The sequence below is a fragment of the Pinus tabuliformis genome, chromosome 2_2, assembly GCF_031772625.1.
Source record: "Pinus tabuliformis cultivar Carrire ecotype Pingquan chromosome 2_2, CPIR1, whole genome shotgun sequence".
NCBI classification, from domain to species: domain Eukaryota; kingdom Viridiplantae; phylum Streptophyta; class Pinopsida; order Pinales; family Pinaceae; genus Pinus; species Pinus tabuliformis.
The window spans coordinates 1,164,049,836-1,164,063,167 of NC_142300.1; positions in this window are offsets into that span (position 1 = coordinate 1,164,049,836).

Consider the following 13,332-nt stretch of genomic DNA (forward strand, 5'->3'; position numbering starts at 1 on the left):
AGGCTGGAATTTTGCATCTTGTAAGGAATTGCTGTTGGTTTCTTGAGGCAACATCATAGTGTTGGGTGATCTAAGATTTTCATGAGGTGAAGAAGGACTTCTTGCTGAGAGGATGATGCTGGGTCAGAACAATCGGTTGTAACTCTCTTGGCTCTTTCTTGATTATCAATAAAGCTATTCAAGTTTTCCTCCATACTCTTGTGTGATTTATGTTTTATGCATTTGTATGGTAAATTTACATCTGATCCTAGATTGTTTATGATAATAGATCCATGTTCTCGTATAGTGTTATGCTGCTTTGATTCTACAGGTACTCTGTGAAGCTGGGTATACAAGAAAGCAAGTAGCAAAGGACTATCAGAAGAGAGAGGAATCGAACAAGGAACCAAGCACAAGACAGAGGTTGGTCTCCTTTATTCTTCTCTCATCTATCTTTCATAAAGGAAAACGAAAGTAGTTTTACTTTGTTTGTTTCTAAGGTAGCTACCAGCCTTAGTGGGATTAGCAATTCTGCATAGACACTTTTCCCTGTAACAAAATGGTGACTCCACTAGGGAGCGAATAGATTAATTGTTTATCTACATTTGTTTACTTTATAAACTTACAGACGGAGCCTGAAGCCAAGCCAGGTAGCCTTCGAACTGCATTTGCTATGCAAATGCAAAGTAGATCAACGCTGCTTCAATCAATCTCCGGTTTTTGTTTATGAATTAAACAATTGATTTACAAGCTTTCTAATTGCCCTCGTGGTGGCTCTAGTAACCTTCTTAGATCTACCCCTGTGATTGATTTACTGTTAACCACTTGCTCGCCCAAAATCCCTGAACTGAACTGCAATTGTGACCCGGAACCCAATCAAAGTCTCGTCCCTGGTCCAGCGCACTGTCTGTTCTGTGAATCTCAAATTCATCACACTTCCCGAGTGTAGTAGGTGCGCTGCATTTCAAATTCACTATGTTACAAGTGCGTTGATCAGACAAGGCCTTGTTCCTGAATTTTGGTTTCTGTGTTCACTCTTTTCAGATCTATTCAGGAGTTTTGCTGCCTGTAGTCAGTACACCTCTGTTTTAAACCCCTTTCCTTGCTGATATTCCGCCTCCATTGTGTAAAGAACTGTAAATGTTTTTATGTATTTTTTGAGTCATTTTCAGTTCTCCTTTGCAAAGAAGTAACGTAATTGTATTGTCGTTTCTAGGTTTGAAAGTGTCGCAAGTGTCGTTTTTAGTCATAGAAGAGAATCTGATTGTTCTTGATAGTCGATTACCCTGTTACTATTGTATTTGATCTGAATTAGTAGTTTTTCTAGTGTTGAAAGCAAGTTTTCATTTCCAAATCGCAAAGTGTTGTCATTGTCTTCATTTTGATTTTGAAAAGAGACTTGTTAGTAATTGTCGCTTTGAAAAATAATTCAGATTTGCGCATTAGCTTTCTTTTTATCATTCACATATTAAGAAGGCTGAAAACAAATACATGCATGTGCATTTGCATTTATACTATTTGATTGGTTTGATTTAGGATAATGCATATAGTGTGTGCTCTTTGCTCTTTGTTGAAAGAATATTGTCTCTCTTTCCTTAGTAGCTAGGATTTTCATTGCACAAAGAAGATAAAACGACTGTTTATCATCTTAGATTGCATTTTATGAATTGTACATCTACATCACGCGGTGAACCTGAAAGGCAAATTTCTTAAGCAAGATCAACTATAAAATAAATTTAATGAATCTAACAACGCTTTGGAACCTAACGCACAACATCTAGAAGTCTAGGCTAGAGACGTATTCCGGCGTCGTAAAGCCTGGTAACTGTTGTTTTCACTGTTGGTTGGGTGATTCCTCCACTTTGAGACGATAAGTGCCAGTACGGACTTGTGCTCCCACGTACCATCGATAATCCTTTATCCATAGGAAGCCGTGTCTGCCGCCCTATCGATCGCAATGCACTGAACACAGCATTCGGGAAGATTGATTGTCGTACCGTAAAAAGTATTCTGCAGTTTTGCGATTGGTTTGGTAATCCCTCTGTCTAGATTTCTAGAGCAGTCCCTTTCGTTCCTTTTCAGACTCCTTAACGGAAAAGGTCCATCTGAGCACTTGTCACTTCAGGCTCATTAAAAATTGAAGGCAACTAGAGTCATCTTTTGTTTTTTCTCGACTCTTTAAAATTGAAAAAACAAGTTGTGTCAAAGTGTCTAAAATTTATTTTAAACGGAATAATCATCACCTTTCCTACGTTGGTCTTAGGTTGAGGAAAATGGAGTCCACCAACCAAGGAGTTCCCCTTGGAGGAAATCCTAGTCCCTTCTCCTCTTGGGGAGATGTTGGTGCACCCCATATGGCCACATTTTCGCTTCCAGGATTGACAATCGGCTTGCCTGTATGGCTTTTCTCAACCTCCGTCATTCAGAACACCGCGATTCCTGAACAATCAAGTCAGCAACTAGACAATTCCAGAGTTACCCCCCAACCCTCTACTTCGTCCAATTCTTCCGCTCCTCCTTCCTCTTCGCTTGATGGGGCTGGTAAAGTTGAAAATCAAGTATCTGAAAAGAAGAAGGAAAAGAAGAAGAAAGAGAAGAAGAAGAAGGAGCCAAAGGCGAAAAGGGGCAACCAAGCGTCGTCTAACGAAAATCCACACACTGCATCGACCAGGCCTAAATCACCATGTGTCATTTGCAAAGGAGACCACTATCATAGAGATTGTCCTTGCATCCCATGGATCTTAAGGGACTGGTCTCCTCGTTTGCACAACCCGGTGTCGTCAACCTCTGATGATCATGTTGAAAACACACCATCGACTAGTGAAAGTGAAGCCCCTGGACAAAAAGGAAAGTGAAAATTTCCTTGTAAACTATGTGAAGGCGATCACGCCGTCCACCGTTGTCCCTTCTTAGATGAGGCTAAAAGAGTTTTGGATGATCGTCCGGTTTCACCGTTACGACTTCCTCCTGGATATAAGAAACTCTTGTCGAGTCCGTCACTAGTTGAAAATCCGGCTAACCCGCCCTTGTGGTCGGCCGAAGCGTCTATCATTGAAGATAAACCATCTAAACCCATACCAGACGAAAGTCAAAAGGTCGAGGCAGCAGTTGACCCAGTCTTGCCTTCAGAGGTTCCATCTTCAGATGATACAGTCACCGAAGAGAACAAGGATGACACCGTCCAAATTCTTTTCGTAAGCACAGACTCCGAAGAACATGGGGGCAATCTACCCATTCCTTTACCGCAAGAAGGAAGTTCATCAGAGTCATATCTAGCCGTCTATTCGATCCCACCTCCAAGCAACCTGGTTGTCTCCTTCGACTGGAATCAACTAGGCAGACCCCGTTTACTGGCTAGTGTACCATTCCGAATCATTACTCAAATATATAGAATGGTTATGGCCGGTACCATCATAGATGAAGGGGCTTCTGTGAGTATCCTTTCCTCGATTGCTTAGAAAGCGCTTGGTTCACCATCGCTTTTGCCTGAGATGAGAAATCTAACAGGCTTTGACAAAGGAACCAGTCGGCCGTTAGGGATCCTTCCCAATGTGCCCATAACATTGAGAGGGAAAACCGTTCAAATGAACGTAATGGTAGTCCAAGGACCCCTGGATTATAATCTACTCCTTGGACGAGACTATATTTATTGCATGGGAGCCATTGTCTCATCACTCTTTAGAGTAATGTGTTTTCCGCACGAAGGAAGAGTGGTCAAGCTCGTAGACCAGCTTTCATTTCCTGGTTCACACATGGCAAATAGTCATATACCATCCCTGAATGGTCTTTTCACGCAAGGAATGTCTCATCAATCCCCAGTCCATCCACCTAATGAGCACGAGTGATTCAGGGGACATGACTGAAACCTAGGGGGCATGCACCCTGGTCTGCTTCGGCAGGAAAACTTCAGGTATAGGATAGGTTTCCGCGAGAGATATATGACTAGTCTGACACTCCCATCCGTGATTGGAAAAGGGGGTTAGACTGGAATAAGATTCCCTTGTCAAAGTTATGTGGGTAGAGGTGTCTGCGCCACTCACCTTTGTCTATTTCGGTAGGCATCGCCGAAGAAGTGTTTTGTTTGCGGTGCAGATAGAACAATCTTTGGTAACCTGAAAGAGGTAAGCCTTTCTTGATAAAACAAATGTTTTATCGGTAGATTGAGGGGTGACCTTGAAACTCTATTTTATACCTGGGGGCATGCAAACCTTTTGGCGTACGAGCGAAGAGCAACCATTTATTTTTTAAATTTGTAGGTCCTCTAACCCTTTAAACTCGTAGGATTGGTCGTTTCCTAACTTGCATAAAGAAAGGATGTGAGGCAAAGCTTTGAAAATTTTTCGTTGTTATATATGAGACATCCTTATTATGCGACTGGATTAATCGAGCAGTTTTAACGCGGACTTCATGCTCGTTAAAAAATAAATATAAGCAATGAGCAAATGTTTCCTCCAACGTTTAAGCTCATTAAAAAATGAACCAATTTCCGGTAAATAACCGTCGTGAATGTAGTACTTAAGCCTTTAAAGCCTTGGTCGTGTTCTCATCATCACCTCCACTCTGTATTGGCTGATCATTCACCTCCATTTGATTGTTTACCCATTTTGAGGAACAGCTACGAAGAGTGATCCTATTAGCCATCCTTGTAACACTGCTGTGATTGGAAAATTCCAAACCTTACCTGGAATCAGCTGCTACCCAAATTTATCACTCGTTCCTCAAAGACGAGTCTCCTTTAAGCTCTTTTCAACTGACTCGTAAAATATGAAAATATTGCCGAGCCATTGGCCTCTCCAGCTCGTTAAAGTGACCGGAAGTGCTATCCCTCCTTTAGATTTTAATCTTTTTGGACCTGAGGGATTATTACACAAAAATATTGAGCGCTTGTTTTGTTCGGCTCGTTAAAAGTACCGAAAAATCATCCCTTCTGTATTGTTTTATACTTTTTCAGACCTAAGGGATTAGATGACGAAAAAGTATTTTTGGAGTTTCCTTTACGTCCCTTTTTAGACTCTCTAAAATTGAAAAGGACCGAGTTATCTTTGCCATTAAACTCGTTAAAACCTAGTAGCGACAAACTTGTCCATAGCAGACAAGAACGAGTTTCACTATCGCTAGGCTCGTTAAAACATAGCGATGGGTTTGCGCGAAGGGAAAATTATAGAACAAGCATATGTTATCCTCCTCAATCTTGAAAAAAATAAAGAGGTACTGGTCAGCAATGACTGGGGAAAAATTGGGAAGAAAACATGAAGAAACTTTGTTGGTAGCAAGTCGCTCTTGAACATGACACTTTCACTCCGCATCCAAGTCGGGTTGGGTTGTTTCATTCACCGGCCACATCACCATGGTCACATCATACCATCCACATTTGGGGTTAATGCTACCAATCCATCATGTCAGTGTCGCCGATATGTTCAAGAGAAGTCACTCAGAGAATTCACCTATGTCTCACCCGCTGCAATACATTTACGCTCCATCCTTTCATGACCGCCACCCTGAACCTTATATCACCAAATCGTTTTAACCTCCATTAAAATCATTTGCTCCGTTCCGTGTCATTGATGTGGGATTCATTAAGGCCCTCCTATGATGGATCGCTTCTTGTCGACATCAGCTCATTATCCAAGAAGTCGATCTAGGAACACCCCTTTCAGTACTTTGAAGCTTGCATGCCTCAATGGCAAGTTTCTCACTTCCGGTGACAGGTTCACATCAATGACCTTCGACCGAAAGATTTTGCGTGGTGTTCGACGCCAAGTCCTTTATTCACACCATGTGAATTGTATTGCAGTACCTTGAGGATCATTATCATTATCGATGATTCCTCTCGCACCTGTTAACGACTTACATCATTGGCTGGTAATCAGGCGATGTCTTTCCATGTTCGACTCCAGAACATCTCTCACATGGATCGACTTGTACTTTGAGTGAAGATTGAACGAGATTGAAGACCCCGGATCTAGTTTCATCCATCCGGGCTGCGATATATATTCAGGAAAATAAAGACATCAAATGTACATCATTGTTGCACGGATAATCATCCAATCTAAGGAATGATGGCTCTACCAAAATCATCAGTCTACACTCAGACGATTGTCTGTCCTATGTACATGAAAATGGATTTATAAAGCTAAGCATGGGAATGCCCGCCTCAGCTAGATCATGAAAATATTATGAATATAATGTATTGTATTGTATCTTATTACAGGTCTCCTTCTAGCTTGAAAGAACTTCGGATCCTCATGATAAAGCATTTCACCCGACATCAAAAAAGATTAACGACCTCATGCTTTAGGGGGCAACTGTTATAGACATTTTTGGGCACTGCAACCCCAAGCATAAATGTCCATAAACTAAGGGCTCCTAAGTCCCTAAAAGTGTTTTTCCAACCCCTAAAAGAACAAGGTCAACTGATTACAGCTTCTCCTAGAAGTTCTCCATGAAAAACTGGTCAAAACTGGACCATTTCACCTGCTCCATAGGCAAAGTGCGTTGCATCTCACCTAAATACACACAATAGGTGCGTTGCATTTCAAAAAGCCCTTTTATGGGGTGCGATGGGCGAGAAGGGACAAATGGCAGTGTCAATCCGCGAGGTGGAGAAGCATGGAATCTTCCAGAAACTTCTCCTATGACACTTGCCTCTTTGAATTCAACCAGGGATGCGTAAGAGATCATCAATCTCCAAGTGGAAGCAAGAACTATCAGAGGGAAGACACTAATCAAATCACAAGTTGAATCATCTCCTTTGCAGACATCTATATATGGATCCCTCATCCCAGAGATCCAGAGGCTGGAATTTTGCATCTTGTAAGGAATTGTTGTTGGTTTCTTGAGGCAACATCATAGTGTTGGGTGATCTAAGCTTTTCATGAGGTGAAGAAGGGCTTCTTGCTGAGAGGATGATGCTGGGTCAGAACAATCGGTTGTAACTCTCTTGGCTCTTTCTTGATTATCAATAAAGCTATTCAAGTTTTCCTCCATACTCTTGTGTGATTTATGTTTTATGCATTTGTATGGTCAATTTACATCTAATCCTAGATTGTTTATGATAATAGATCCATGTTCTCGTATAGTGTTATGCTGCTTTGATTCTACAGGTACTCTGTGAAGCTGGGTATACAAGAAAGCAAGTAGCAAAGGACTATCAGAAGAGAGAGGAATCAAACAAGGAACCAAGCACAAGACAGAGGTTGGTCTCCTTTATTCTTCTCTCATCTATCTTTCATAAAGGAAAACGAAAGTAGTTTTACTTTGTTTGTTTCTAAGGTAGCTACTAGCCTTAGTGGGATTAGCAGTTCTGCATAGACACTTTTCCCTGTAACACTTGGTGCACGATGGGTGCCTGTGGTTAGGAGACCTGATACTGATCACTGACATGTTGATCCACAGGATCACTTTGCTCCTGCGTTTAGGCTTGAATCTGGCCATGGAATTTGGCGGCAAGATGAGTGAGCACGACCTAGCCAAGCAAATGAAGGACAAGTTCAAGCTTGCCAAGAAGCCGCGTGGCTACTCCATCTCCAGCATACCCAACCCTGTGGTTATAGTAGCCACCCAGAGCTTAGCAGGAAAAATCATGAGGAAGTGTCACACAGATGAAGTGTCGGCACCGGTTGTATATTTAGCGGCCTAGTGCGTGGAGGGTGTATAATTTAACTGTGTGCGCTACCTCTGTAGCGAGTTCCACGTGAATTGCAGAGAAGCGCAAGATAAAAGCAAGACATTCCACTATGCATGGCTACTGTTGTCGATTATATTGGTTGCATGGGACTTACCAGAGGACAGTCAATTTCCTCTAATTACACCAGAGCTACCAAAAGCAACGAAGTTCGCTTCGCTCTGGGCCATGAAGGACCCCCAAAGGGTCAAGGACAGTAAGATATTTTGGATTCTCATGGAATCAAGCATCCGCGCCGCAATCAACTGCAAGTCACGGCTCTCACTGATTGTCTTTGAGAAGTTGTCTGAATATGTGGAGTACAAGGTGAACTTCCACTATGTTTCCATCAGAGCACGGAAGGAGCCCGCACAAAAATGGTATGATCTTCCATACCTGGCAACGAATGATGTGATCGTCGCGGTTCTGGAGAGTTGGCTAATAGAATGGTGCAATGCCTCAGACTTATCAGTTGGGTTTAGTAAGTATTCCGCAAAGAAGAAGAAGGAAGAGGCCAAGTTAAAGATGGAGTAGTTGGCCGAAAAACGGAGGAAGGAAGCTGAGGACAAAGCTAAAGTAGAGCGCGCAGCCCAAACACAGGTAGAAGGGGAGGAGGAGTGATGCTCAGAGCAGGGAGGAGTGGACCCAGAGACGACTCCATTTTGGGTTAAGTGCACAAGGGAGAAGGAGAAAGTAGGGTCGCGGAAGAAGTACAAGGCTAAAAAATCATCCCTGGACCCAATCACCTTGATAGAGGGTGATTTCAATCAGTGATACAGTGAGGGACTTGACCATGGAACTGCTAGAGCAGTTCAAGCAGCAGCAGAAACAGGCCTTGGTCACCATTCAAATGGCTATGCATGAGCTACAGATCCAGGCTGCTCATGTGTAGACCACTGTAGGGCGGGGCAGCGCGACATTGAGGAGTTTGGTGCCTGGAACCTTAGATGCAGTAGAGATGTTTCATTCAATAGATCCATGGGTTGTCGCGTTGCCGAATGGCACATTAACCGCAGAAACAGAGGTTAACAGGGCTACTGTCAATGCCATCAAGAAAATTGGGTTAAACGTGGCCATGCTTCCAAGTGAATCCCTTCACAACCTGCTGGATGGTGTGATCGCAAAAATAAGGCCTCAGGAATAGTGTGCCTTGAACATTATCAGCGAGAAAAAGGTGAACAAAGCATAGATGTTCGTCAAAAAATCGATCGTGATTGATATTTTTAAGAAGATCATAGAAAATAATGAGTGCACAATAGTTGTGGTGGCTGAGGCATGTCGGATTGTTCCAGAGCTGAACATCCCTGAAGATGCACCAGTCGACACAAGGATCCGGAAGCTTGTTGTAGGTGTGCGCGAGGCACGAATAGAGCTAGCTAAGGTTCAGTTTGAATTGAACCTTAAGATCACGAAACTTGAGTTGAGGGCCCAGCCTTCGACTCCACCATAAGCCAGAGAGAAACGCGGGACCGCTGTGAAAGATGTCGTTGCACCTATCGACACCGTAATGAAGGATTGCACTGTGCTCTTTGAGCAGGTGCTCAAAGTAGTTACCAATCTGCAGGAAGATCCCAACCTAAAAAAAATAGAAATTGAGGCACAGGAGCTGCAACAGAGGTACAACAAGGTCAAAGCGATGACGCTCATCATCGTCATCATGCAGAGGTTGGCGAAGTTGTAGGAAGTGAAGGCACTAAAGGAACACATGGATGCAGCTCAGCACAAGGAGGTAGTACTGAAGGCCATATTAGGGCCTTAGCTAGAGGAATCCTATGTACTCACTGCCTCCATTGAAGGGAAATTGGCCAGTCTGCAAGCGACACAACAAAAAATATAGGCAGATAGCGCAAAACCAGTGACGAAGCAACTAGTCGAGTAGGCTAAGCAGGCAGTGACCCAGTGTACCACCGAGGTTGCACTCATACAGGTGGAGTTAGGAGGTCTTCGCAGCAATATCTCCACACCGGTTGAGTGACTCAAGGTGAGTCACCAGATTTGTGTTGGGGGCCTGTTGGGAACAGGTCCCCTAAGGTTAATTTTCAGGTTAAAGGCCCAAGTTTTGTATAAAGAACGTAAATTCTCTGCATTTTGTGGTCGCGGAGCGTGAAGATGTAAACATTCAAAAAGGATTTCCACCCTTAGTTTAGATAGCTTGTGTCATCTTGATGAGATTCTCCCTTGGTCGCGAACCATGGGAATGTATAAAAAGGAGCCTTAGAAGAGTCTAAGGAAGTTCATTTCTTAGTAAGATTTTGGGCAATTTATCAATGTAATGGGTCTATGAGAGATAAGACTTAAGAGTCTTAGCATAGGAAGAGGCTCTGTAGCTGATTGCGCAGAGGTCTAGGGTAGAAGTCCGCAACTAAGTGCACGAACCCCCGTAGTTGTGTACGCAGGGAAGTTAGAGTCTGTACTGGAGATATGAACCATTAATAAAGAGAATTATTCTGGAGATATCTGTGTATGAGCTATTTTACTTCTGTTATGAATGTTTGCAGTTATGTTATGTTGAATACTGGGTTTATGATTTAATGCTATATTGATGAGCGAATCTATGTGTTTTAATTTTTCATATGAACGCAAGTAATAATATATGTTTACACAAAGATAATCATAACGCATGTTGAAGTTAACCAATACTTAAGCTAATCTGGGTAGACACATAAGCAAGAGTAATTACAGAGGCGTGTAAGCATCTAAATTGACTATTTAGGATCCGCAAAGGACAATCAAAGACCTTCGCGAAGGTTTCAAATCCGAATAATAGAAGTACATTGATAAGCCATAAAGGGCTTATAGGTCTGCGCGAAGGAATGGTTAGGGTATAAAACGACATCGCAACTATCTCAGGGTGCGGAAACTTGGTTCCTACATCCACCCATACTACTTCAAGTGAGACTTCAGCTCGCGCTCCATGGATTGATGCTGGAAGGGCCCGTAGTGTAGGGATTTTCTTGGCTAATTAACGCTAAACCTGGGTCATGGCCCATCAAGACAACGTTTTGGCTCTTTTTTCAAAGTCCAATTTCCGATATAATTTAGTGAGTGCTTCATAAGAGAAAGGAGTGGCATTCTCTGTTATAGGGGCTTGCATCATTTGGTCTATAGATTGGGGAGTTATGGTGACTAAAATTTCTCTTGTAAGGGCAATAATAGCACTTTGGTTCGGTACATAAGAAGCATGACATTTCATGATGAATTCAAGGGCACTATGGTTGAGGGGAAAGATGTAATGGGGTAAATTGGATTCCCACAATCCAATATCATTAGACTTGTTAATGAATTTGTCTTCAAGCCAGCAGTACATTTCAAACAAATCAAACTCACACAGGGTTTCATGGATTTTATAATCTTTTTCTACCAAAGGAATATGATGAACATCGATTGAAGGGTGGACTAGAGCACTTACATGTTCTTCCTATCCCTTATCTTTAGGAGGCATGATTGGATTGGGCTAAGAATACTGATGAAATCCTGATTGGGCAGGTTTACAGGATGCAGAGATAGACTCGAATTCGAGAAGATAGGAAAACAAATGCACTTGTTTGAAAGGCAGTTAGCTGGTGTGATCCTCGAGAGGGAAAAATTGTTGCAATTTGAATTGGAAAACCTATCACAGAAAAATGGTATTAGAATAGTATGATATCAGTAACTTGTGAATGGGAAAAAGGAGGGATTTTATAGTTTTTAGGCTTCCTGTTGATGATGGTGCGGGTCCGTTACATTAACAGTTAGGTAATTAAATTACTTAACGAGTTGATTTGGAGGGAGTGGATATGATTGCCGAGAGAAATGGATAAATGAGGTGGAGAGAGGGGATTGGCGGGAGAGTAACGGATAGGGTGATGGTTTCATGTGGTGGAGAAAACCATTTTCGGATGGGGCCTGAGGTGGTTAATGGTTTCGGCAAGGGGGGGTGCGAAAGCATGAGACGGCGACACGTTGTTGTGGGTTCGGGCTTTAATACCACCCATTTTGGACACCCCCCCCCCCCCCCAACGGTAAAGTTTGGATGGTGAGGGGGGACGAAAAAAACATTAGCCTTTGGATATGAAAAAGGGAGTTCAGATGAGGTGAAGGTGGTAGTGTTTTATCATAATGCGATGGACATGTAGTGGGGTAGGGATAGAATTTAATGGAATATGATTGGATGTGTGGTGCAGTAGGGAAATAAATGAAATATAAGAAGAGGAATGATTTTAGGGTGGTGAAACTTAGGAATAGTGGAATTATGTACCAAATATCGTTTATATACCGAACCTTAGAATAAAACCTTTATCCCTTTGCTTTTCTCCTACACATGAAAATATCTTTAACATTTGACTTAGTATAAAAATTTCATGCTTTTCCTGAAATCACCATTGTACTTCTACCTACCCTCTCATTTCAATTATTTTTCTAAGATAACATTTTCTCTTCTTGCTTTGGAGGGTGCATTTAAACTAGCACACCCTGATCACTTTTTTTAAGAAAATCTACCTTATCCTATCAATTATCTCACTATTGATTCATATTAAACTCTTAAATCAATTTTATTTCTACCTAGCTATTGATTTGCCAAGATTAAACTATTTGGTAAATCTTTATTCACTAACCTATTCAATAAAAATTGAAATGTGTTCAATCGTGATTAAACTGTATGATTTGAACAGAACTTTAGTCATTGTGGCATTCATAAACAATTTGCACACAACCTTATTTGATAATGAACTAAAAGAACTAACTTATCATTAGTAGCATTTAGACTTGCAGAACTTTCCATATTATTTTCTATTTTTCCTTTGTGGGGTTCTTATTTCCTTTTCTTTTTTTAACATACCCTCTTTTCATTTTTTGCTTTTTAGTTATTTTTGGAAATCATTTGAATATTGAAATTTATGTACAATATGAAATTACAAATACAAAATACTCCATCACCTTGAGATCCTATAATTTATAGGACCCTAATAGATGGAAACCCTAAATTTTCATTAAAACGTTGCAACAAACATCACAAAATATACAATGCCAATGTAGTCACAATAATCATCTTGATTATGTATGACATGCATGCATGTGTCGCCTTCAGGTTTTGAAGCCCTCTCACTCTCAAAATAATTGTCATCCTCAACAATATTCCAACCCATAACTCTCGAATTCACAATCTCCCATCATGATGGATCATTCCTCTCAATGATTTATATTATTTTCATCTAACAAAATCATCCTTGCATGCCTCCATGTGTTATATCCCCATGTGGCTCCTAGCTAATCAATTAGCTAATATGATTTTCATGCCAAAATCCATCAATATTGCAACAAGCCAAGTTCCTCATGGCTCAATGTGAAGGTGAGGTGTGGTATTCATGGTGACCACCAAACTCCCTTTCCTATCCCTATCTGACCTACTAGAATTACTCCCTTGTAGATTCTCTGTAAGATACTTTAACAATGTTGGATGTGAAACAAACATGCCTTTCGCTTATTCAACAAGATGCTCCAACTCCATATCTTAATGCCAACCTCATTTGAAGTTCTTTGTGGCTGAACCAATCTCCTCCTTGGCTCTCTTATGCAAAGTTACATCTCCCTAGCCACACTCCTCGATCAAAGATGCTACCCCCATGTCCTCACTAGAATCATTAGGCATTAGTGCATCCTCCTCCTCGTGATCTAATCTCTCATCCAAGCTCCCAAGCATGTCAGTCAAC